Source organism: Camelus dromedarius, chromosome 35 (assembly GCF_036321535.1).
Source record: "Camelus dromedarius isolate mCamDro1 chromosome 35, mCamDro1.pat, whole genome shotgun sequence".
Taxonomy (NCBI): Eukaryota; Metazoa; Chordata; class Mammalia; order Artiodactyla; family Camelidae; genus Camelus; species Camelus dromedarius.
The window spans coordinates 8,963,697-8,991,320 of NC_087470.1; the positions used below are offsets into that span (position 1 = coordinate 8,963,697).

Consider the following 27,624-nt stretch of genomic DNA (forward strand, 5'->3'; position numbering starts at 1 on the left):
TTTATTTATTAATGTTAGAATTGGAATATGAAAATAGGAAAAAAAAGCAGGGACTCAAATATGTTCTGTAAAATTGTTGAACTGGATGGCCACTCAGGGTCCTTCTAAATCAAGCTTCTATTATTTTTCCCTTTAAATATATTGTTCTTCAGGATAGGCTGAGATCTTCAGAGGTAATCAGAGCTATCCTTATGTGTCTGTTAGGAGTGAGTGATGAGGGCCACTGACTGTCAATTTCTCTACCTACAATGTTTTAATCTGGAACCCCAATTTTTGTTTCATTCAGAAGTTTACTTCTCAAGAGAAATTTCCTCTGGATAAAGGCTCTTTTCTTCTTGAGATTAAATATCACTGTCATTGTAGCTAGCACACTATGAAATTGAGAAAAAGTAAAATAAGTAAAAGTTGAGTTCCAACAAATTGTATTTGATGCATGAATGCTTTCTGCATTGCATTTATATCTACAATATTCACACATGCACACAATCAAATGAGACTCCCAAGGCCATTAAGGATGTGGGGAAACTAAAGTGTTCATTGGCTGGTGTTGCTTTCTTATATCACTGAATTCAAAATGAGAGAAATATAAAGCAACAATGAATAAAATGGTGGAAATCTATCTTAATATAATAACTGATCAGAAGCAATAAATTACAGGTGTAAAGATTTTCCTAAAGAGGCAAAAGTAAAAACTCCCTAATTATTAAAAGGAGGTGGTGAACTATATATGTCATGTCAGTGTTGTTACATTATGCTTTTAAATAAAGGTCAGTTCCAAAGAGTATCAAGCAGCCTGAAATATGCTTATGCTACAATTTAGTTGCAAAACACTAAAACCAAATTTCATGCATATTAAACTAGATGTTATTTTAAAATTGTTTGTGGCGAGATGTGACCTGAAAAGAGATGTGTAAAACTGTGGCACAAACAATTGTTAATATTGTAGGGACAAGATTATATAAATATCTTATTTAAGAAATGAAAATTCTAAATCAGGAATGGGTATCTCATATTAATAAGGGTGTTTTATTTAAAGGAAATGAAATGAATCATTGGGTCATTAAAATGTAAAACATCAGGTTTTTGATTGAAAGAATAAACATATATGGGTCTCCATTCAAGCAAAGTAGACATAAAAATTCATCAAAGATTTATTCAGAGCAAACACAGAAAATTAGAGAAATGAGATTTTTCTGAGAAGATAATCAGATTTCTTTAAGGAATATACATAAGTTGTACCAGGGAAGAAAACCAGGTTCTTGAGGAAATTTACTACAATGCACATCACTTTGCTGGTGAGAGCAGCTTAGGGATGCTCCATGCTGGTGATCTAGGAAGTGAAAGGGAGAACTTCTCTGCTAACTAACCAAGTGGAAATGAGTTCCTGAGTGATGCTAAAACCATGAACCGGCTGAATCGTAGACAACTGACTTCTGCTGTCGTGATTCCTGCCCACCGTCATTTCCACTCAGCTTTGCCATTCTGTTTCCATAGACTCTCACTCGACCCCAAGCCCTGCGTGCATATAAACTATGACTGCTGTTCCAGAGGGTTGCATCCCAATGTTGGCAGAACCAACAAGGGATACTTTTGGATTGTTTTGAGGGATTCTTTCTTCTTTTATTGGGAAACTGGTAAGATAGAGCTTTTCCCCATCGTACCAAGGCTTCTCTAAATACCCTTCTCAAAGCCTGTTTCACATCCTTGTTTCTCAGGCTGTAGATAAATGGATTCAGCATGGGACTCACAAAAATACAAAACACTGAGACAATTTTCCCTTGTTCAACAGATTGCTCATTTGCTGGTCTCAGATACATGCAGAACAGGGACTCATAGAACATAGAGACAGCTGTCAGGTGGGAGCCACAGGTGGAGAAGGCTTTGCCCTGCCCTTCACTGGAACGGATCCTCGTGATGGTGATGAAAACAAAAACATGGGGGATGAGGATTATGAGAAGGGAACCTGTGAGGTTAATCCCGGCGGACACAAACAGGGCGGTTTGCTTTACATAAGTGTTAGAACACGTCAACATTAAGAGGGCTGGGTCCACACATTAGAAATGGTTGATGATGTTGGATCCACAAAAGGACAAGTGAGAGGTCAGTATCACCTGCATTGTGGCCACCATGGACCCCCAGAAGTAGGGTAGGGTGACCAGGCAGATGCAGAGTGGCCTGGACATTCTGCTGTTGTAATGTAGGGGACTGCAGATGGCCACGTACTTGTCATAGGCCATGGCACCAGGCATGTAATACTCAGTAAGGAGCAGGGTCACAAAAACAAAACATTGGGCCAGACACTCCACGTAGGAAATGGCCTTCTTCTCAGATAAGAAGAGCGCAAGCATCTGAGGAGAGACATTCGTAGAATAAAACACATCTACGCACGCTAAGTGGGTGAGGAAAAAGCACGTGGGGGTTTGCAGCTGGGAGCGAATCTGATTAATAAAATCATCCCAAGGCTCCCGGCCAGTGTGAGAGGTAACTCAGGAGGAAGACCACACAGAAGACGGGCTGCAGGTCTCGGTGAGTGGTCAGTCCCAGCAGAAAAAACTCGGTGGCCTCGGGGCCATTGCGCCAGGGAAATAGCTTCATTTTCATATTTTCTTTTAAGAGAAGAATGCTTTGTCATGTGTAAAAAAGAGAAATGAATTGTGTGCAATTCAAGAATAGATAAAAATGAATCAGACCCCAAAAAACTGGTTTTGAAAAGAGAGGTTTCAATAAGTTGTTACCTCCTTCAGAGATGGAGGAATTTCAGCAGGTGCCTCCCGCGGTCGGTGGTGCTGCTTAAACGGGACAATATATTTGATAAACATACTTTGAAGTCCATGTACCACCTGTGCTGGCTGCTTTGCAACACCCACCTTACCTTTGAAGTCCATGTACCACCTGTGCTGGCTGCTTTGCAACACCCACCAACACGTCTGAACCTGAGTTGGCCCTTTCATGTCCATCTTTGGAATCAGAACCTCGGATGCTCAAACGTAACTGCTGCCCGTGTCTGACCATGACATCAGTGCTCCATCAGGGTGGGAGTGGAGGGGGTGACTGGCTTTCTGGAGATTGGTTCTATCATTGCCAGTGCAGGCACACCTGCTGTAACTGGAGTGGCATATACTCCTTGAGAGCCTCATTGTATATTTATTCAGATTCAGTTTCTTCCTGATTTCTTACTTATTCTCCAACAGCAATCAACCTCTTGGGTCCTTTGAATTTCTCTTCATCATGTCACCTTTGTTTCAAACCAATTGATAGTCTGCATTTTTCTTCCCCCAGTACTCCTTATGATTTCACTAATCTCTTTGTGTCCCACAAAATCCCAATTTATTTTGTATTATATGTTTAATATTCATTGTATTGTATATTTAATATTCCTATTTCAGTTAACCTCATACCTTTGACGTCACACCTTCCATCTAAACTAGCAGGAAATCTCTGCTCTACTTCAGCACATTGCCTATTGAATCTTAGAGCAGCTTCTCAGCATCTCCTCCACTACCAGTCAGGTCTAAGATGAAATTATCTCTTGCCAAAGCTACTGTTAATGATTTTCTCCTTCCAGTTGGAAACTTTCTATCCTCCAACACGAGCCACTGATCTTGTTATAAACATAAATCACATCCTGTTAGTGACCTAAAGTGTTTGGCTAACGTTCCATCACACTTGGGCTAAAATCTTCACTTCATACCAGGATCCACAAGGACTTACGTGATCTCTTCCATCACTCCAAACACTTCCACCACTTTCCCTTCAGTCCTTTTTTTCCTGCCACAGTGACCTTCTGGTCGTTCCTTAAACATGCTGAGCACATTCCTGCCTCAAGGCCTGTGCACACACTGGTCCCTCTGCCTAAAATGTTCTCCCCTCAGACCTGTAAGTGACTCATTCCATCGCTTCATTTAGGTTTCTCTTCTAATGACGCCTCCTCTGAAAGGCTGGCTTGACCACTTGTCTAAGTGACTCCATTTCACATAGCTTTTTTACCATGAACTATGATCTATCTTTTCTACCATTGATCACTTCTGAAGTTATTATTTACTTACATAAATAAGTTTAGTTTGGTGTTTTGTCAGCCTTCCTATGTTTAGAATTTTAGGGAATTTCTTTGGGCCATATCCCCAGAATTTGGGCAAATGCCTGAATCGTGGTCAATGAGTAGGATCCATTAGTTGAATGAATGGATGGAATGAGTAATGTACACTTTTCCACTCACGTCACCTGACTTTTCCTGGTATGTAGATTTCTTACTTCCCTGATGATACCAGTGGAGACTGAGTTACTACACAAGGCAATGTAAATCTGCTTTGATTATTACGGAGGGAGCAATGCTACCACTTTTCAATGTAATACTGAATTGAAAAAACCTAACAGAAGCCTTTCCAGATGAGGAAGGAAAGGTGTTCACATATTTTTTTCTTCTCATCTTTAGCCTTACACTCATCCAAATCCCTTTAAATTTTTCTCTTAAAAATAAGTGTCTGAAATCATTAAAGGCATATGGAGTGGGAGTATATTTTCTTGTAGCAAATTTTTAGGTTATAGGCTTGGGGAAGGAAAACAAGTTAAAAGAGAAATATATCTTTAAAATTCCTTGAATTAGCTAAAGCTCCACATCTAAGCTTGCTTTTCATCTTAGCTGTGTTGGAAAATGCATCTGTAACTAAGGTCTGGAGTGGTGGTAAGGCCTGCCTGACCTCCTGATACATCACAAGTCACCTGCTGTCTTTGGCAGAAGGAGTCTGGACTTTGCCTCCTGTTTGGTCTCAATCTGGCAATCTTATAGTCACTACTAATTCCATTTTGTGTTCCAAAGAAGAAACAGTAAGAAAACAAGCAGTATTTCTTATGAGTTCTTGATTTTCAGAACATTCAGACTTACCTGTGGAGAACAGTGGTTTCTTGGCCTCCATGAAGGTCCCCAAATAGGGGGGTTTATATCTGAATGGGATCCGGCCCTGAAGGATTCATCAAGAAATCACCCATGGAACGTCATTAGAACTCCCTCCAGAGGTGCTGATGAAAGTTACATCTTAATGAAGCAGATCTTAATTTATGGGTTAATCATTAGATGTACATAGTGTCTTTTAGAAAATGCAAAAACACATCCTACTGATTTTGATACTGAAAGTAGTTCTTGGGCAGATAAAAAGCTATTCCTCCCTTTATACTGAAAGGTCTCTGCCATGTGTGTGCGTACCTTATCCTCAGCTGGGATAATGTTTCCCTCTTCCTAGTGCCCACTGTTGTCTCTACCTCTCTTGTGGTCCATGCCTCCTTCTTAACTTTTCTATTCTTTTAAGGACAGTAATTGTCTAAGGACAAAATTAACACCAATTTCATCTGCTATCCCCAGTAGCAATCTGTAAACACTTTGAGTGCATATTTAATCTTTAAAGAAGAGTTACTGAATAAAAAAATAATGATGCTAGGCAGAAAGTTGTGAATTCATGGACTTTCATGTAAACAGTACATTATCCCATTTTTGTGAGTAATCTAAGAACATTTCATCTTGTGAATTAAAACACAGGGAATCAGTTTTTAGACCCTCAGATCCAACTGAAAGATCAGTTTAAATGAAATTAATTCAAGTAGACATTAGCATAGACCACTTATCCAAAGATATTTTAATTCATCACTCCTGATATATATTAACTCACACAGTATTTTTCTTTAGTCCTTATCTACATTAGTGCTTGAAATTAGAGTCAAGTCCTAGTATTTCTGACCAGATGTATAATAATCCTACTATAAATAAGAAAAATAATGCAATAATATTATAACTTCTGTATGATTAAGCCAATCTTCCTCTCTTTAACTCCATCTACCATTCACTACTCACATAAAAAAATGTAGATTATTACAGAAAAAAATAAACAGCAGTAAGTCTTGCCTTTGGGCATAGGCATACTAATAATCCATTTTAAAAAATGATTTAAGGCCTTAGGAGAGCTCTCTGAGCCTGGTTGTCCCACACTACTTGCTGGAGGCGTGGCCCTGAGTCAGTCTGGTGGGCGGCCACAGCGGAGTAAACCTTGGATTCACACAGCAGTTCATCCACACTTGGACTTGGGTTAATGCTCCGACAGTTTCTCATTTTCATGGGACATAAACAGCACCCAGGTTTCCAAAATTCCACATCTTCCTAATAGAGGAATAGGCAAATAGCTAAATGGGATGACTGGGACAGGTGCACCAGTGAAGCTGAGAACCCACAGCAGATGTTCTAGGCCAGGACTCATGATGTAGACAGAGCAGACCTAAGCAGGGTCTGTAATTCCCTTAAGAGCCAAGATGCAGCTGGGTTAGCAGGGAGTGTCAGCAGGGAGGGTCAGCAGGCCCTGTCCAGCCCAGAGGGAATAGTGACCCCAAATTGCACTGGTCCTGGTGGCCAGCAGCAGAGCATACAGTAACCATCCATGTCAGAGACCAAGACAGACCAGAGAGAAGCAGGAAGGTAATGAGTGCAGATCAAAGCCTCCCTTTCCAGTGCTGGGAGGCCTCCTCAGTCATATGAGGGAAAAAAAGATGAGAGTATGAAGGGCTGGCCATTGCCTTGAAGGGAAGGATCCACCAAAAGAGTTTATTTAAATTATTGACTAAGCCCAAAGCTGCTCTTTAAAAGAAAACCACACTTCACAAGTTCATGTATGTAATTACACATTGACGTAAGGCCCCAGGTAATATAATTAGATATTGGGCCATTAACATTTTTTTCTGAAAAGATGAGTGAAATATATATAATTTTTATACACTAGTTCCCATAAAATTGCAAGGAAGAAACAAAAGCTCTTGGGCAAAGATCTTGCAGGTTAGGGAAAAAACAAAGCCATGTTTCAACAAACCTACTGGACAAAAACTATTTTCAGAATAGTAAAATAAAGAACTTGAAATGGATGAAAGTTCTTCTATAATATTATAATTTATTCATAGTTTATAACACTTGGGCCTAAATATAGGCCACTGCCAAATCCTTCATTAAATATGTTGGTTAGAAGAAATTATGTTTCAACAAGTAGTTAAGAAATTATGTTTCCTCATTAAAGTGACATGTTGGGTTCATTACAGAAATTCAAATTTGCTCACTAATCTTATGATAGTTGACATGTTGAGATGGTTTTGCAGATGTTTTTACAGTCATCTTCAGCCTTATAATCTTGGATACATGCCCTTGGTAGTCTCCATTATCTCTGGATTTTCCTAAATTCAGGTTGAACAAATAGAACTAATTGGTTTTATAGTTGATTCACTAATAAAAAACACACACTAAAAACTTGTTTTACCATCTCTCTGCTCAGCTGGATTGGACTCCTGTGGAAGAGGAGAGCACTTCCAGAGATTTTCAAGCTACATTTTCACATTTTCTTTACCCTGTCTGGCAGTGGAGCACATATATTTGCAACCCTGTTAGCATGACAGCTGGTATCCTCTGCTGAGTGCTTATCAGATAGCAGCCATGAGTATGCTAAGTACTGAGAAATGGTTGTACGCATTCATTGCCAAGGAAAGACAAAGTTTATTGAACATTTGCAATGTCCTTGTGATACAGATATTGTAAAGTATTTCTTACAGATTAAAGACCTGAATATCAGAGAAATTAAATCAATTTTTCCTAGAACACAGAGCTAGGTTTCAAATCAAATACTGCTGTCTTATGTATTTCTGGGCTGGCTCTGAAATCACTCCAAACCATAGGGGTTTAGATGTTTAATAGTAAGTTATGTTTCAGATTTCTCAAAATTTAGGAATATATATACATATATTCATTACATAGACATATACTTATATACAAATGTATGCATTATATAATATATATTATAAAATATATTATGATTTCTATACATCTAGGCACAGAGGACTGGTAGTAGGCTGACAGTGTGCTGGCAGTGGATGAGATAAAAAGTGGGCAGAGCCGTTACTTACTTTTCTTGCATCTTTCAATTCCAGATCATGGCACTTCCTTAAAGTTGAAATTTTTATTTAAGAAATGAATTAATAAAAGTTGATTGGCTTTTAAGAAAGGTGATCTCCCAATAACTGTCAAAGGAATGTTGCAAACTCCTCTAAGGTTACTTTTAATTGCAGGAATTCCTTCCTTCTTCTCTTCTCCTCCTCCACCTCGTAATCTTCCATCTTCTCCTCCTCCTCCCCATCCTTCTCCTTCTTCCTCATGTGGGAAAATTTGACTCTTAAGGCATTTAAAAAGTCAAGGAGGTGATATCTGGCTGTGGGAGGGAGTGGGAGGAGGAAATCAAGGATGACGGAGACTTCTGGGATGTACACAGGTGAACGGGGGTGCCAACTGCAATAACAAGGATTGAGGCAGAGGTTTTTAAATGACTTTGGAGGAAAAGAGACTGAAGGACATTTCTGATTTCTCTCCATCGACCCCCACAGGCTTGCTGTGGTAGGGTGAGTGGAGATTGGTGAGATGATGAAAAGCATCATCTGCAGCTGCCTGGCTGTCAGTACAAGACATCCTCTTCTCTATGTGACTGACACGTGTGTCTCATCTCAGTCAGATGTGCTGATGTGTCGTGGCTCTGGAAAGGGAAGGAGGGAACAAGAGTTGTCTCACAGCTCTGCTGTGCCCAGGTGACTTCCATCCAGAGGAGAGGGGCAGGAAAGCATGTCTAAGCCACGTTCTGAAACCGACTTTACCTGTGGCGATGCCAGTAATATTAATATCTGACTCCCCTGTGTAGTGTTCCACCAAATCAGGAGCCAGAAGGAGGGTGATTCAATGACCCCTTTAACATCCAACAATGATGAAGCCAGGGATATCTCAAACTTTAACAAGAGGAGTAATTATTACAATAATGACTATTACTGCTCCAACTTCCAATGTAATATTTATTGAATAATTACCATGTACCACTCTCACCTGAATAAGGGACATGGAATAAAACAAAATGCTACTCAGATGGTTTAACTGAAGGGAATTTAAGGAAAAGACAGAGAATCAGTGAAAGAAATGTTAAAGAAATCAGTCAAAGACTTAAGCATCTGGAGGCTGATTGCAGAAGGCAATTTCCATCGTAGCCCTGATGTGGTCCAGGCAGGGACAACTGTCTGGAGTCCAGGGAGGACCAGAACCAGGAAGAGCCCTGGCCACCTTCTTCTCAACACACACCCCAGCAGGAGATTGCTTGGAAGGATGCAGCTACTCCAGTGCCTTCGCTGTGAAACTGGGAGAAAAGGAAAGGGCAGTTTGGCTACTCTTCTCTTCCTCCCACCTCTGACATGCTGCTGGTTTCTCCCACTGGCAAAAATCAGCTGGAAACAAGACAGCGGGTCTGGGTGGGGCATGCTGACAAAGGAGGAATCACTAGCACATTTATATTATCTGAATACCCACAATGACTCCATTGCTGTGCAGTATAATACCTATTAAAAATAAAATAAAATCAGGAAATAACCAGTCCAAGTTCAACAATACTTGATTGATCTCCAACAGTTTTCTAGACCCCAAACTTACTCCGCACACCATGCTCTATTTTATCCTTTGTAAGCAAGATAACTTAATATTTCCCCCAAGAAAAGTCTCCAAATATCGAGGCACTCAGGCATAAATTAAAATAAATAATGAATCCATTGCTTCAGTTTCAGGAGATTTGATGTCTTGATGATACTGGGGAGTGGCAAAAAAAATCATGTTCTCAATCAGGTTATAATTTAAAAAGAGTAAAACAGTGGTGGTTGTCTATAGACTGAATGACTGTCTGCTGGAAATAATTGCACCACAGGGAGCTGGTCCCTCTATGACGATTCTGCTATAAAGTCCTCTGGTCCTTCCCAGCCACGCTGTCACTGGGAATCACTCTTCTTTCACAGGTAGGGTTAGTCATTGTTAAAATATACTTTACACCCCAGAAATAAATATTTTAATGAACAAAAATAAAATTATGGCCTGAAACATATTCTGATGAATTATCAAACACCTTAATCTAAATTCTGCTATTCTTCTGATGATTGTCTCCTCCCCATCCAGGGTGTCTTTTAATATTTTATTTTTCCCCTAACATCTCCCAGCTTGAATATTTACTATCACTGTCATGCGTGGTGTTACGTGCCACAGGCATATGGTTCATGTGCGGCATGCTTATCTGTTTCTACACAAAGAGCACGGATTTACTTTCATGCCCCATGAACACACTCGTGCCCCCAATAACTGGCTATATTTTACAAAGGCTCAGATATCCTGAGCTGAGTCTTAAGCTTTGGTGATATGTGGGCCATTTGATACAGACAAGAGCAGGGGAAGTGGTCATGCATTGCGGGGTGAGGGATCGTCCTGAAAATGATCTTGAGTTTAGAAGGGCTGGTGGACAGAGTCCAGTTCCAGAAGGATCCGTGTCATTTATCAGTGCCACCTCCTTGAGTCCATGTAGCTGTGAAAACATGTGACTGATGCTTTGATACCACATCAAAAGGCATACTGATAGTACAGGGAACTATAATCAATACCTTGTAATAGCCTATAGGGAAAAACAATACAAAAAAAGAATGTAAATAAATACATATGTATAATGGGATCACTATGCTGTACACCAGAAATTAACACTGTAATATAATAATATAATATAATAAAAAAGGTATAATAGGAAACAAAGGATCCTAATTTCAAGGAAAAGTAATGTTTAAGGGAAGTATAAGTAAACAATTTATGAAAACTAAATCAGGAAAGAATACAAGCTTTTCAAGTATGAAAAACTTTCAAAACAGGATTTGGAAGTGTGACTGCCTATACACAAGGGAACTCTATTAGTTTAGGTACCTGAAACATCAATCTCATACTTGCTATGCTATTTCCTTGTGTTACAGCTTTTACAAGTTGGAGAGAGGATTAAGTATCCGACGACATGATGTGGGTAATGGAAAAATGACCAGAGACAAATGCATTTTTATTTCCTTTACTTTAGACCTCATTTGAAGTTAAGCAAGCATAATGGTAAGGACAAACTACACTGTGGGGACTGAGTTTATTCTCCTGGGACGGACAGACTGGGCGGAGCTGCAGCCTGTCCTTTTGGCAGGGTTCCTAGTCATCTACCTCATCACGGTAATCAGCAATGTGAGCGTCATTTTCTTAATCAGAACTGACTCAAAACTTCACACTCCGATGTACTTCTTCGTCAGTCACCTCTCCTTTGTAGATCTCTGTTACGCCACCAGTGTCACTCCTCAGATGCTGCTTAATCTCTTGTCCAAGAGAAGAACCATTTCCTTGCTAGGTTGCTTTATACAGTTCCACCTTTTCATTGCCCTGGTGATCACAGATTATTACATGTTCGCAGTGATGGCTTATGGCCGCTACGTGGCCATCTGCAAACCCTTGTCATATGGAAGTAAAGTGTCCTGACGTGTCTGCCTCTCTCTTGTTGCTGCTAATTATATTTATGGGTTTGCAAAGGGTCTGGCACAGACATCCTGCTGCTCTGCCTCTCCTTCTGTGGACCCAATGCAATCACCCACTTTTACTGTGCAGACCCACCTCTCATGGTCCTGGCCTGCTCAGACACTTACGTCAAAGAGACTGCCATGTTCGTGGTGGCTGGTGCCAATCTCACCTGTTCTTTCACCATCATCCTCATCTCCTACATCTTCATCTTCTCAGCCATCCTGCGCATCCACTCAGCAGAGGGGAGGCACAAGGCCTTCTCCACCTGCGGGTCCCATCTGACTACTGTCACTATCTTTTATGGGACACTGTTCTGCATGCATCTGAGGCCCCCTTCTGAGGCATCTGTAGAACAGGGGGAAATTGTAGCTGTCTTTTATACTTTTGTGAGTCCCATGTTAAATCCTTTGATCTATAGTTTTTGAAACAAAGATGTTAAAAACACAGTAAGGAAAGTGATTCAAAAGAAATTGTTTGCCCAGTAGCATAGACATTTGGTCACAGGTATGTAACATATCAATGTTCTCTACCAATTAGTGAGCATTTAAAATAACAAATCACTATCTGTCATGGAGTTTGTTTTTGTCTCCTGTAATTTGCCTGTGAGACTTGGAAGAAAGTGTCAAAGTATTAGCTTGTGTTCACAGCATTGCCTCATTCTATTTAAAAAAAACACACACACATAGAAAGTCAAAGACAAGACTAGATAGCATTGTTATTGCTCTAAAATTCAATAGTCAATAAAGGACAGATAATTTTATCCACAGTAGTCATACAGGTACAAAGTTATAAAAGACATAAGTGAAAGATGATGCTACAGCAATGACAATTTGTTAGAATTTGGGGGGTTTAATGACTTCCAAACTATTTTCCAGAAACTTGTTAACCGTAGCATGAGAGGTTTTTGTTTGATTATTTGGTTGGGTTCTCCTTCTGTTCAAATTATTTATCAATGAAGATCTTTAGGGATCTCAGGTCATTACTCTAAGAACTATCTTTCCATGTTAGCACTGGCCCAATAGAATCCTCATTCATAAAGCTTTTTGATGGAAATGCCTGATTTCCTTCAATTTTTTTTTATTATTTCTTTTAATTTTTTTAAACAATATATATCCCTGTAGTGAAACTGGTTTTGTGGTTTCATTTTTTTCATCATAAACTATTACCAGCATGGACCCCAAAATAGAAAATGCCATAAAGACCGCTCATTCAAGCATATCTGATCACTGTCAAGTCTTCATTCAAAGCTGCTTTTGTTCCATATACTGCGCACCTCTCCAGTCATGGGCCCCACCGCATTCTTTGGTGTCTCCTCCTCAGGCACAGAAGGCAGGGAAGCCTCTGGTGCTGAAAATCTCTCATAAAAGATGGGAGCTGAGCAGAGCAGGGGTCTAGTAGTCAATCTAGTTGAATTTTCTGCTTTTTCCAGGTCTTATCCCTCCAAGCATTTGTTTCATACATACAACTGAGAGAGATGTTTGTGGACTTTATTTCTTTTTGCAATTTTTCTTTGTAAACCTTGAGGTTAAAATTAGACCATGTCAAGTAATAAACTCATAATATTCCTTTTACTATTTATAGTTTTCATCCCATCTCTGATACTTACACTCTAAAAGCCTGTTCTGTCTGATGTGCATTTACCATAAGCAGTATTTTTTAAATCATTTTTAGTTACTTAACACCTATTGTGTGTATTTCTCCCTTTTTCATATTGAAGTATAGCTGATTTAGATATTATAGAGTTCTGGATTTATAGTACAGTGACTTACAATTTTTAAAGGTTATCTTCCATTTATAGTTATTATAATATATTGGCTGCATTCCCTGTGCTGTACATATACCCTCATAAGGTATTTACTTTATATACAGTCATTTGCATCTCTTAATTTCCTACCCCATCTTGGCCCTTTGCCCTTCCCTTTCCCCACTGGTAACCACTAGTTTGTTCTCTGTATCTGTGAGTCTGTTTCTTTTTTGTTATAATCACTAGTTTTGTTTCATATTATGGATTCCACAGATAAGTGATAACATACAGTGTTTGTCTTTGTCTGACTTTTTCACTTATCACAATACTCTTATTTTCAAGCCCTGAGTCTTTTTAATCACCGAGTTTCTTATTTTATTGTGAATATTGATACTTTGGGATTCTTTCTAACAGGTTATTTTGTGCTTTAAAAAAATTTTCCCTCTGCCTTTCCCTTTACTGACTAAGGATTCAATTGTATTTTCTAAATTCTTTTTCTTTTTAATTCTTCTTTGATTATTACACATTCCATGTTCTATTTTTAATAATTCCCTTAAGTTTTAATATACCTACTTGAATTAACTAAGTCTCCATTGATCAGTAAGTCTACTTTGCAATAAAAGAAACTTAGACTGTTTAAGTCTGGCTACATCCTGCTTCTAACATATGCTTTCATTTGCAGGCATAGAATAATAAATTATTTAATGATGAATATTAAATATTAGTATATATTTTACATATGATAACAATTATAATTGTGTTTAATATTTATTCAGTATCAATGTTCATTTAACTTTAGTGACCTTTTTCAAAGCATCTCACTGTTCTTTCATGATTTCTACCCTTTCAGGATTTTTACCCTTCATTCATGATTTCGTTTTCTTCTGTGAGATGAATGCCCTTAATCAATTCTTTCAGTGAAAGTTTCTCTGTTTTCACTTGTCTGAGAATTTCCTGTCTTAACTTTCATTCTCAAAGAAGAATTTATTTAGGTATGAATGTAGACAGACAGATACTTGCATTCAGTATTGAAAAATGTTTCATTTTCTGGCTTCTTTTAGTTTGGTTGTACAGATGGTTGCCCTGCCAGATGATTGGTTATTTCTCTGTAAGTAACATATTGGCTTTTTTTAATTTGCTAATTTTCAGCTTCAGTTTTTGTCTTTGTTGGGATTTAGTTATAGATCTCCTCTTGCATTTTCAGTGCCTACCTGGCTGATCTCTCAACGTCTTATCCTCTTAATATACATTCTCACAGTACCATATAACTTTGATTTATAGAACTTTTCCCAACTGTAATTTAACATTATCTGTATGATCAATTCATGGTTATATTGCCGGAGAATTGTCAGCTTCATGAGGGCCAGGTCCATTCTAGTTTTGCTCACTAATTTAAGGTCAGCATTTATCCCCAAGCCTAGAATATAAATGGCTCTCAATAAATATCTATTAAGTTAATAATCACTATGCCCTTTACAGTATAGTTCTTTGAGCAGTGCAAGCTCTATTCTCTTGCCTTCCCAACATGGTTTTCACTAATTCATAATAATCTGAAACCTGACTGTAGACCTTTCATGCCTCGTCCCTCCCATCATAAAGCAGAAGCACTTTAAGGACACAAATCACCTTTTGGCTTTCTCTTACACCCTCTGTGTTGACCATATGGTGGCAAATAGAAGGTTTTCCCTAAATATTTAACTATATGGATGAATGAATGAATGCCCCTGTACCCAGAGACTGTGTACTATTGTGTGAGCTTGTCACATGTCTTTCCTAAGCAAGATGATTTGGAAGATTACATATCAGCCAGTTTGAATCCCAGCCTCTCAACTTACTAGCTCTATATACAAGTGAAAGTTGATTCACCTCTACTGGCCTCGGTTTCCCATCTGTAAAATGAAGATAATAATACTAACAACCCACGATGTTTGTGAGGAATAGTGAGCTCAGTCTTGTGAGGCAATAAGGCTAATGCCTGGCACAGACTAAGTATTCAGTGCCTCGTACCTATCACTAGTTACTCCAGTTTGTTTTCTTTCCTCTTTTTTTAACTTATTCACTCATCCCACATCATCTCTCTGCAGAGCTTCACTTTTGAGGGCTGAGGTTATACATTCAATAAGAAGCAAAGTTACTTGGGAAGAAACACCCAAGATTTACTGTACATTCACTGAATTAAACATGCACACTCCCTAAACCGTTCAGCAATATTCATTGAACAGCTGTTATCTCCGCAGCCTGTACTTGCAGTCGAGGTTACAGTCTTTGTTCATAAGGGTTTGCAATCTAATGCTGGCTACAGAATTATCAGCAGGTAAATAAAACACAGGGTGTTACCCAAGGATGGGGCAGAGTGGTACCACAGCATGGGGGATGAAGGTCAAACCTAGTTCTGGGGAGGCAGAGAAAGGATCTTTTGAGAAGACTTCAATGTGATCCCTTCAATTCATGCCAGGACCAAGTTAAATCTGATGAGAATAAGGAAAGCACTGATGAAGGGAAAGCTAAGGGAATATTTCAAAAAATGTGAAGAAAAGGAAGACAAACTGTGACTTCAGGTTGAGGGATGGCAGCTACCTACAATAGAAAAAGAAGTCAACTTGGTATGTGAAAGTAGGCATTCAAATCCCACCCCCCACTCGACAGCCACGTGGCAGGGTGAGTTAGACATCACTGTTCCTGGAGTGGCGCTTCTACTTCTTTAGCTAAGACTTCAGAATAAGTCCCTATCTGTTAGTTTTTGTTTTTTCTTTTGAGAAATCATCTAAATTACCTGCATAAAAGGTGTTTGCCAATTACCTTGTCTGTTTCTGCTTATGCCTGATCCTGTTCCAGACAGCAATGCCCATCAAGGAGAACTCTGATAAGAGCTCTGGATTTTGGAGAGGAGACAGTTTCAGTATAAAAGAGGAACATAAAAACTCAGACGATCATCAGAATTTCAAGTTGAAATTCTTCGTGTGGTTCCCATAAAAGTCTTAGGGTAAAACAGTAATTTGAAATTATGGAGAATATGACTGAGACTTGCAATTTGCTTTCTGATCCCCAAGTGTTCCAATTAATTCTGAAAAAAGTGACTCCCAATGCCACACTCATTCCTGCAGCTCTTCAGTCCTTCTGAGATCTGCTTTAAGGGCAGGCCCCTGCCTCCCATATCCTGCTAGAAATATGGTTGCCTTTGTGGGCTTACAGAGGCATTAGTGAACTCCCTCAATCACAGTTTGAGAAAATAGATGCTTATCAGAACCAGAAGTAAGTCTTTGTGTTTCTACTTTATTTTCAGTCAAGAGGAGATTGTATTAAAGTCTCAAACTGATGCCCACATATTTGTACCTTGTTTGCTCAAAATATATACAAGCAACCCTTTCTGTTTTCAGTATCAGAGTTTGAACTGCAACTAATTTCCTGGACAAAAAACTTATTGAAATTCTATTGATCTTTCTGGACAACATTTTACAGACCCATTGCTAGAGCAAAAGAACCAAGAAAGGCAAACACTCTGTTCACCCCACACAATTATAAGGACATGTCTTCATGCATAAGACAGAGCTGATCCTAAATATAAGACTTCTTATCCTCAGAGCACAGGAATCTAATAGCCACCTGCAGAAGATGTTCAAATCTTTCCTCTGGCCTGACTCAGGCAGCCAGACCAGCTGTGATTTTCCTTCTCTGTAAACACGTACTCTTTATAATCCTATTTTTTAAACCTCTTTCCACTTATCAGCACTACTGCTCTACTTCAGTTGGTTACGTCTGTATCCCACATAAATTTCTGAGCTTGTGAGTTAAAGATATTTCAGATCCGACAGGCAATCATTAAGTGACATATAATAAATGAGACCTTCTGCAAGTGAAACCTCAAGTCCAGTTTCCTGCTGTGTCTTTATAACTTTGGAATTCCAGCATCCTGATCTTTGTCTTTCCATTATGTTCTGTCCTGGTAACCGCCACCTCTCTCTCTCTGGGTGCTGAAGAGTATGAGGACTCTCTTGAGCCACCTTGCTGCTGTCATACAAATAGATACCCTTTTTTCTCAGAGTATTTCTTGCTGACACTTCTTGCAGAGAAGCTGCAACTAACCACCAACTCCTGTTCTCCAGTGGAGGTTGTGACATTTTGGCAGGAAACTGATAGGTAGAGATGGATCAGATTCTCAATGAAGTGAAACATCTGTGTTTTAGGAAACACCTCACTTATGACCTTCTGTGCTGCTCTGTGTGAACTCTGTACCCATGTGTACAAGTTTCAAAGAAAGGTCACGTATGGTGTCTTCATATTTTCTTTTTTATATAAATTTCATGTTATATGTATTTTACTGTAATTTTTATTGAATGAAAGATTCTTTAAATTCTGTAGTGCTTTACAGTTTTCAAAAGTTTCACACATAATTTTGTATAATCCCATAACAACCCTTTTCCTCTACCCCAACTTGCCTCTCCCCCTTTCCCTCTCCCCACTGGTAACCACTAGTTTGTTCTCTATATCTGTGTCTGCTTTTTTGTTTTATTCACTAGTTTGTTGTATTTTTTAGATTCCACATAGAGGTGATATCATACAGTATTTGTCTTTCTCTTTTTGACTTATTTCACTTAGCATAATGCTCTCCAAGTCCATCCATGTTGCCACAAATGGGAAATTTTCATTCTTTTTTATGGCTGAGTAATATTCCATTTGCATATACGTTGTATCTTCTTTATTCATTCACCTGCAGATGGACACTTAGATTGTTTCCATACCTTGTCAACAGTAAACAGTGCTGCTATGAGCATTGGGGTGCATGTATCTTTTCAAATTATTGCTTTTGGTATTTTTCTGGACATATGCCCAGGAGTGGGGGTGACAGCTCAGTAGTAGTTCTGTTGTTTATTCCTCCTAGAACACCCTTCTTAAAAGAGCCTTGTTGCTTGCTTTCGTTCTCCTTCAATTTGTTGCTAAAAGAGTCAACTTTTCATGAATTTTGTTGGTATTATTATTAAAATGTGAACTTCCTGTCTTCCAAATTCCATTTGAACCACTATGGACTTACTTACAGCACAGTCTGTTCACTAGAATCTGGGTGCCACAAAGGCAGGGGTTTTTGAAGGTTTTGTTCATTTTGTAACTGAAGTGCCTAATCACACAATATGCTGAGTACCAAGAAATACTTGTCTTATGAATATCTAGTCTGACATCCACAAAGACGTGAGAAGGAGACAGGACAGATATTATGTCCATTTGCAAATGAGAAAAATGACATGAATCTTGGTTAAGGATCACTGTATGTTATCAGTAACTATTATTAGCATATTCAGCAAATATTAACTAAGCACATAATGTTCTTGGTGAAGGAGATATAGGTGCAAAATAACTTGTCACTACCTTTCTAAAACTTATAATAAAGTAACATAGAAATGAAACAAGAATTGTGTAGGTTTTGAAAAATTAACCAAAAGTGAACAGACAAAAACAAAAGCATCTGGGGAGAAAGGAGGAGAGGACTCAGGATAGTTAAGTGGTGAATGTGAGATAAAAATCCATCAGGACTGTAATACCGCTGGATAAATACAATTGTGATCAACAACTTAAATACTAACCGCACCAAAGTTACTTCTTTTCTTTATCAACATATTATGTCTTTACTGTAGACTGTTCTCAAAATACTGCCTGAGAATTCATTTGATTTGATAATTCTTTATTCATTTATTTGACATATTTGACTGTGCCTTTTTAAAGTGTGATTCTAGGAGCATCTTCATTAGAGTCTCCTGGATAATTGTTAAACGTGAAGATTCCAGTATCCCACGTGACACTTTCTGAAACCAACTTTCTGTCAATTTGCTTGATTAAAAAGCTTCTCAAATAAAAGCTTTGTACACTAAAGTTAAAAAAATCCTTAGCTCTTCTAAGGATCTGACGTCACAAAAAGCTCTGTAGGGATACAGAGATGAGTGCAAGTTTTCAAATAATTCATTCTTTCATGCTCATACTGTTTTTTTTTTCTTTTCCTTTTTACAATTCAGTATATAAATATATGCCTAGAAGTCACAGTACAATAATGAACTAGACTTTGTCCCAGACACTGAAGAAATAATATATGAGTAGAAAGAGGATACATTATGGGGATATAATGCGCTCAAAATAGAGTATGTAGGGTGTGCATGAAGCAAATAGTAGAGAGGGATTAATTTATACTCATATACGACAGGAATGGGCTGAGACATTCTCAGAAAGGACTGGCTTTTAAATTGAGCCTTATAGGGAGAAAACAGTGCAGGGAGGTAGGGGATATGCAGCTTTGATGTATAGATAGGTAGAGCTGTAGGTATAATTATGGTTATCTATAGGTACAGCCTGCAGGTAAGAGAGAGAAATACAATAGTATTTCGGTATATAGACAGCTTAGACAATGGCTTAGGCATAAGTATACTTATCAGTAGGTACAGCCATTCATACAGGTGAACCTAGGGTAAATATAATAGTAGTGCAGTATAGAGAAAATGGAAATAATGATTCAGCAGAAGTATGACATCAGGTTACGGCAGTATTTATTTGGGATAGTATCTGGAGGCGGAGAGGAAAATCATTTCAATAGTCAGTACTGCGATTTGCACCTTCACGTCTGCTTTCATTGCATTTGTTCCAGGTGCAGGCACAGGCTCAGAGATTGCCCATCACCAATGACAGTGTGATAACACAATTCATTCTCCTGGGGCTCATGGATTGCCCAGAGCTCCAGCCTCTGCTCTTTGTGCTGTATCTGGTTGTTTACCTTGTCACCCTCCTAGGCAACCTGGGCATGGTGCTGGTAATCAGACTGGACCCTCGCCTGCACACGCCCATGTACTTCTTCCTCACTAACCTGGCCTTTGTGGACTTGTGCTCCACGTTGAATGCAACCCCCCAGATGCTGACTAACCTGTTGTCAGAGAGGAAAACCACCACCTTTGCTGGCTGCTTTGCACAGTGTTACCTTTTCATAGCACTACTCCTCACTGACTTTTACTTGCTGGCAGCAATGGCCTATGACTGCTAAGTGGCTATATATATGCAGCCCTCTGCACTACAGTATGAAGATGTCCATGCGTGTCTGCCTTTGCTTGGCCACATTCCCTTATGCCTGTGGTTTCTCAGATGGGCTGTTCCAGGCCATCCAGACCTTCCACTTGAACTTCTGTAGACCAATAACGTCAACCACTTCTACTGTGCTGACCCGCCACTCATCAAGCTTTCTTGTTCTGACACTTATGTCAAAGAGCTTGCCATGCTCATATCAGCTGGCTTCAACCTCTCCAAATTCTTCACCATCATCCTGGTGTCTTATGCCTTCATCATTGCTGCCATTCTCAAGATCAAGTCAGCAGAGGGAAGGCACAAGGCATTCTCCACCTTTGGTTCCCACATGCTGGCTGTAACCCATTTTATGGGACTCTCTCCTGCATGTATGCAAGACCACCATCAGAGAAGACTGTTGAGGAATCCAAAATAATAGCTGTCTTCTACACCTTTGTAAGCCCAGTTCTCAACCCACTGATCTACAGTCTGCAGAACAAAGACATAAAACGAGCATTGAAGAGAGTCCTCAGATAAAATATGGTCACTAAGGCGGCAACGCCTTCAGTTTCCAATAAACCATAAACTCTAAATTCTTGGCTAAATATCTTTGCATTTTATGATGAGTTTTCATATTCTTTATGGATATGTCTCAGATGTCCTTGGGTCTGAGAGAAAATGAGCTGCACTTATTAGTCTAGGCTCTTTCCCCTCAATGTTTTGTCCGTGGACCAGCATAAATGTGAGATCATACAGTGTTTTCCTTTCCATTTGTCTGACTTATTTCACTTAACATAATGACCTCAAGGATCTTTCATGTGGTAGCAGATAGCAATTTACTTTTATTTTTAGGCTGAATAATGTTCTGATGTTGTGTGTGTGTGTGTGTGTGTGTGTGTGTGTATGATATCATCTTTATATATTAATTTATTGATTGGCCCTTAGGTTGTGTCCATGTCTTGGCTGTGATGAATAATGTTGCAATGAACATGGAGCAAAATCCTCTTATAGGTCATGATTTTATTTCCTCTGGATATACTTCTAGTCCAGAAATGCATTTACTGAAGCATACGGTAGTTCTATTTTTGAATTTTAAAGACATCTCTGTATTGTTTTTCGTAGTGACTATACCAATCTGCATTTCCATCAGTAATGAGTTCCCTTTTCTCCACATTCTTTCCAGTACTAGTTATCACTTGTCTGTTTGATACCAGCCATTCTGACAATGTAAATGTATATCTAACTGTGATTTTAATTTCCATTCATCTCTTGACTGGTGATTTTGAGAACATTTTCATCTACTCGTTGGCCATTTGTATGTCTTCTTTTGGAAAAATATTTATTCAGGTCCTTTGCTTATTTTTTAAAAAATTAAATTATTTACTTTTTAAATTCAATTTCATGGGTTTCAGTTTTAGTTTTGTGAATATATGTGATTGCTTCTTAATTATACATGGTTTACAAATACTTTGGTTAAAAAAATTTGCAAATATTTTCTCCCCAAACCATAGGTTTCATTTTCATTTTGCTGATTGTTTCTCTTCTTGTGCAAAAGCTTTAAGTTGAATGTAGTCTCATGTGTCTAATTATGTTGTTGTTGCCTGTCTTTTGTTGTCATACACAAAACACCATCACCAAGACCAAAAATTCAAAGAGTATTTCCACTATGTTTCCTTCTAGGTATTTTATCATTGCACATCTTATGTTTAAGTCCTTAATCCATTTCAGATTAATTTTGGGGAATGATGTATGACAGGAGTTCAGTTTAATTCTCTTGCATGTGGTTGTCCAGTGTTCCCAACACCATTCATTGAAGACACTAGCCTTTCCTCATTGAATATTTTTGGCTCCCTTTTCATAAATTAATTGACCACATATGTAGGGGTTTATTTCGGGCTTCCAGCTCATTGGTCAATGTGTACATTTTTAAATGTCTGTCCCATACTGTTCTCATTACTACAGCTTTGTGAAAGAATTTGAAATCAGGGAACCAGGAAGTGTGATGCCTTTGGCTTTGTTCTTTCTGCATATCCCTTTGACTATTCAGGGTCTCTTGTAGTTCCATATGAATCTTAGGGCTGTTTATTCTGTTTCTGAAAAAAATGCCATTGGAGTTTTATAGGGATTGAATTAAATCCATAGATGGCTTTGAGTAGTATGAACATTTTAACAGTTTTAACTATTCCAGTCCATGAACATGAGGTATCTTTCTGTTTATGTCATCTTCAACTATTTTCTTCAATGGCTTGTTGTTTTCAGTATACAACCTTTTGACATATTAAATTTATTTCTAAGTGTTTTATTGTTTTTGCCGCTATTGTGAGGTTGTTTCCTTTCTTTCTTTCTTAAATAGTTCATTGTTAGTAAGTATATAGAAATGTAACTGATTTTTACATGTTGCTTTTGTATCCTGCAATAAAAAAATAAATTTTTTTATTAGTCCTGATAGTTTTGGGGTGGACTCTTTAGGGTTTTCTATATATAAAGTCATATCTGCAAACAGAGACAATTTTATATTTTCCTTTCTGATATTGGATGCTCTTTTTTCTTTCCTAATTGCTCTAGTTCAGACTTCTAGTACTATGCTGAATAAGAGTGGGATTGTGGGTACCTTTGTCTTACTTCTGATCTTAGAGGAAAAGTTTTCAACATTTGAATTGAGAATGATGTTAACTGTGGACTTGCCATGAATGGTCTTTATTGAGATATATTCTTTCTATACTCAATTTGTGGAGAGTTCTATCTTGAAAGAATGTTGAATTTTGTCAAGTGCTTTTCCTGCATCTGTTGAGATGATCATATGGTTTTTATTTTTCATTCTATTAATTTATACATCCATTTCTTCACAAAAAAACCTACTCCCTGTGGAGAAGGTGTATAATTATAATATGGCACAAATGAATTTGAATATTTTTTTCTAAAATTTGATATGTGTCCTTTATGCAACTGATTTAACTTCATTTGGTCGGTAATAATACAAAACATTATAGGATTTTTGAAGCTTTATTTTATTAATCTGTAATTTTCATGCAATAAAGTGTATTCACTATAAGCACAGTTCAATGTGTTTTGACAAATGTGTGCGCCCATATGACTACCACACAATTGAGATATAAAACTTTTCATCACTCCCCAAATTTCCTTTTTATTTCTTTGTGGACCGTTTTTTCCTTGCATATCCAGCCCTTGTTAACCACAGATCTGCTTTACTAACTATAATTAATATAAATGAAATCAAAATATGCCTAGCCATTTTTATGTAGGTTCTTATACTTAACAAAATTTTTTGGGAATTATCCAGTTGTTGGTTGGACCAGTAATTTGACATATTTTCTGTTATTGAATAAAATTACATTTTTTAAAAAAAAATTGAAGTACATTGTGTTAATTTCTGGTGTAACAGCATAGTGATTCAATTTTATATATATATGTGCGTGTGTGTGTGTCTGTGTGTATGTATATATATACAAACACACACATTATATATATATATTCCTCTTCATACTCTTTTTCATGATAGGCTATTACAAGGTATTGATTATAGTTCCCTGTGCTCTACAGTAGGACCTTGTTGTTTATCTATTTTATATATAGTAGTTGTGTCTGCAAATCCCAAACTCCCAATTTATCCATCCACCCCTCTTTAGCCCTTGGTAACCACAAGTTTGTTGTCCATGTGTTTAAGTCTGTTATGTTCTGTTAACAAGTGATTTGTCTCATATTTTTTTTAGATTCCACATATAAGTGATATAACATGGTATTTTTATTTCCTTTTCTGGCTTCATTCAGAATGATATATCTGCAAGTCAATCCATGTTGCTGCAAACTGCATTATTTTATCCTTTTTATGGCTGAGTAGCATTCCATTGTATACATATACCACATCTTCCTTATCCAGTCATCTGTCAATGGACAGTCAAGTTGCTTCTACGTCTTGGCTATTGTAAATAGTGCTGCTATGGACGTTGGAATGTTTATATCTTTTGAATAGGATTACATTTTTAAGATACACCATAATCATTTACCCATCCACCTGTTATTATAATCTGGGTTGTTTCATTAAGTATCAGGCTGTCTAAAGTACCAGGCTAATGACAATGTGATTTCAAGGGCCAAAGACAATTCTTCCACCAAATTGACATAAACTCACACAGAACAGATATTATTATGACAGTTGAAAATCATGACTTTCTACCCTCATGAAAGAAGCATTGTTCTGTCTTCCTCACTTGATCAAAGAACTGTGGATATGAAGCCATCACCTATAAGTTACATTGTTAGACTTTTGTGAGTAGAAGTAATCATTTTCTCCATTGTGTTCCTATTCTACTTTGTAACTAAAATGTTTAGTGAATCTCACACTATGTTCAATATTGTGGCCAAAAAATGAAATAAAGTTGTGAAGTTGGCATGAGGGTTAGAAGATCACAATAAGTAGTTTAGCAGCTCTTGACAAACCATGGTGCATTTACCTTTTAATGGAAGAAGCTGCTGCTTAGCTTTAGTCATGTATTTCCACACCAGAATGCAAGCCATGGGGAGTCAGATTAGTTTGATTTAAAAAAAAAAATTCATAATACTGTAATTCACACAAAATTTGTCAGTTTGAAAACATCATGTGAACAAAAACAAAACACACTGGTGGGTGAAATCTTGCTCTATTTTTTCAATACATTTCCTTAGTAAATATTTATGGGCAACTTAGCATTTTCCCATTACTGTACTGAATGCTGTGTATATAGTGAACATGAAATCGCAGTCTGCTATCCTCTTGGAATTAATAGTCTGGAAAAGAAAACAAATCTTAAGTGAAAAAAATAAAGTACTATATTTACAGTAAGATTGTAAGGAATGTCATAAAGAAACAACAAGGTAAGATAAGCTGGAATAATTGTGGTGGTGAGCAGGTTTCATTTGGGTAGAGAAATTGACCTTTAAGTCATTTAAATGATAGGTAGGCAAGAAGTTGAGGAAGTCCGGGAGAAACAGTATTCAAGGTAGTGACAAGAGCTGTGGGAATGGCCTGAGTCTGAAAGAGGTTCTCACAAGCCCAATAACGGCTAAGCAGACAGACGAGGGTGAGAAAAAAATCTAGAGGTAGATCATGGTAAAAGCTTTGATTCAAAACATCATGGAAGGATTCACATGTCTTTTGCCTTCACAATTACACTAATAACTATTTAAGCATATGATTATATCATTTTTATCTTTGTACCTCTTGGATCAGAGGATAATTGAATACTTCATAAATAGGAAGAAAACATAGACATGCTGTTTTTACTTTTAGCCTGTGTATTTTCATGTGAGTTCAACTAAATAAAATATTGCTAAATTACATGCTTACCAGATTTTCCATAAAATATTACTTTCCAACACTTGGGCCCAATTCCTTAAACTCACTTTACTACAATTCATTATGATATCATGTCCAAATGATTTTACTCGCCGGGTTTTATCATTTAACCACTTTATTCTAGATATGAAAGTATTTTTAGCAAACATTCATGCAGAAGTAGTTTTGTAGAAGGCATTTACAAAACACGTTTCAGACAGGGAAGATATCATAGAAACATCCATGTCTATGAATTATGTAATCATTTTATATCTTTATTAATTATTCTATTGATCTGATTAGAATAAGTAGTGATCCATGATGCAGAAATTCCATGAGAATAAACTCCTGATTACCCAAAGCAGTCAGCTCAAAATGATTACAAACTGATGCAATCCTGCTGTGCAAATCCCAAGACTCCAATGAGTATGACTCCGCATAATCACTCTTTTCCCTGGAGTTTTCTCTTACAGCAATGTTATAATTATTTCCTCAGAGTGTGTTGAAAATGCTTTAGGGGTAAAAGCTCCCAATTACAAGGTGGGTATAAATTATTCTTAACAATTCATCACTTGGACCACTAGTGTCTCTGAGAGAATCTTTCCTTGGGTCAGGTAGAGATGAAAATTCTGACTTCTGTTCTTGCATTTTCTCTTCTTGTTTCACTTCTGGGTCTTCATCAGTAGGAGTCTAGTGACAACAAAAGCAGCTTTGAATGTGAGCTTAATTTCTTAGCCAGTTAAAATTAGTCTTTATGTATTGCTTATTTAGATTGGTCACTAGAAAATATAACATTTTATTGGAATCATGTCTTTACACCAATCATTTTCCTTTACAAATAGCATTCTTTCCATCCATTCAATAATTCAACACACATTGAATAACCATATTACAGTAAGCACTTGACAATCTTTTAAACTTTTTTAGAATAATACTGTTGAAAGAACAGTTCTTCTCAAAAAATATTTGTGGAATAATTCAAATCAGAAACAGACAAACTGAAGCAGGAATTATACTCATCCTAGCAAAAAAAAAACCATAGAACTTTATAAATCTCTCTTTAAATTATTGAGGAGAGAGACTTAGGGGGAAAATTTACATATTAACTAAGCGATACATGACTAGTAATGAGGTTAGGATTTGTAACTACATAAATAAATGCAATAAATAATGGAAATTTAAAAATTATTTAATCAAAGTCTGATATTGAATAGATGAGGACTCTGAAGTCCACAGAGGAAAATCCCTAACAACAAGATAAAAATACTGTTTTCTAAACGGAAAAGCACAAGAGTTTTTACTAGTTTTTACTACCATTGACTAGTATGAAGCCACAATATGCAGCATGATCTAAATTAGGTTCACGGTTTGTAATCAGTCAATGTATCTTGCCCTTATGTTTATGAGATGTTGGAATGGAGAGGTAGGAGGAAGGTGCTGGAGCTCATTACGGTAGAGTAGACAAGGAAGGTGATGCTTCCCGGGAAGTTTATATTCGCTTGAGATGCATGGCTCCACCAACCACATGACTTAGCTACCATTTTCTTCATTGCCTACCTTAAAATATCACTATTTGCCCAGCTATTCTTGCAGACTGATCTATGTCTTAATGGCAAATTGAGGTAGTTTCTAGACTGCAACCAAACTTCAATAACCCTTACTTATATTTTCTGTGATCCCTTTCTTGGGTTCAATATCTCCTATTCTCCCACTCAGTCCATTTTATGGGGCTACAAAATGGTGGCCCTATGCATGTGCGATAGCTAGTGAATGTGACAGCATTTCATTGTTATTCTGCTACATCAGACATATGCATGTCAATTGAACCCTGAAGAGGGAAAATTTTCCTCAACAAATATTTAAATGAGTAGCATTTCTGTTACCAGTGACACTTGTAAAGGTGAGCTTTGCACTATCAGTGATTGATTTTTTTGAGGAGGAGAAGAGGAAATTCTTGGAACTCCAAATTTTCACCAAATATTGACCATGTTGACAAATTTACCATAAATGGCACCTCCAGTTTTTCGCTCAGTGATTCCAAATAAATTATGATTAATGCTTTTTTCCTTGCATCTTTACATAATAAAAAAATTAACATCTGTGAGTATCAATATC

General features: G+C 37.6%; 3 pseudogenes; 2 read left to right on the plus strand and 1 right to left on the minus strand.

The window, feature by feature from the left end:
* Positions 1–1,311: 1,311 nt before the first annotated feature.
* Positions 1,312–2,595, minus strand: LOC135319981 (olfactory receptor 5M11-like; annotated as a pseudogene).
* Positions 2,596–10,828: 8,233 nt separating this feature from the next.
* Positions 10,829–11,886, plus strand: LOC116155483 (olfactory receptor 5M5-like; annotated as a pseudogene).
* A 7,571-nt stretch (positions 11,887–19,457) lies between these two features.
* LOC116155454 (olfactory receptor 5M11-like) lies at positions 19,458–20,730 on the plus strand (annotated as a pseudogene).
* Positions 20,731–27,624: the final 6,894 nt, after the last annotated feature.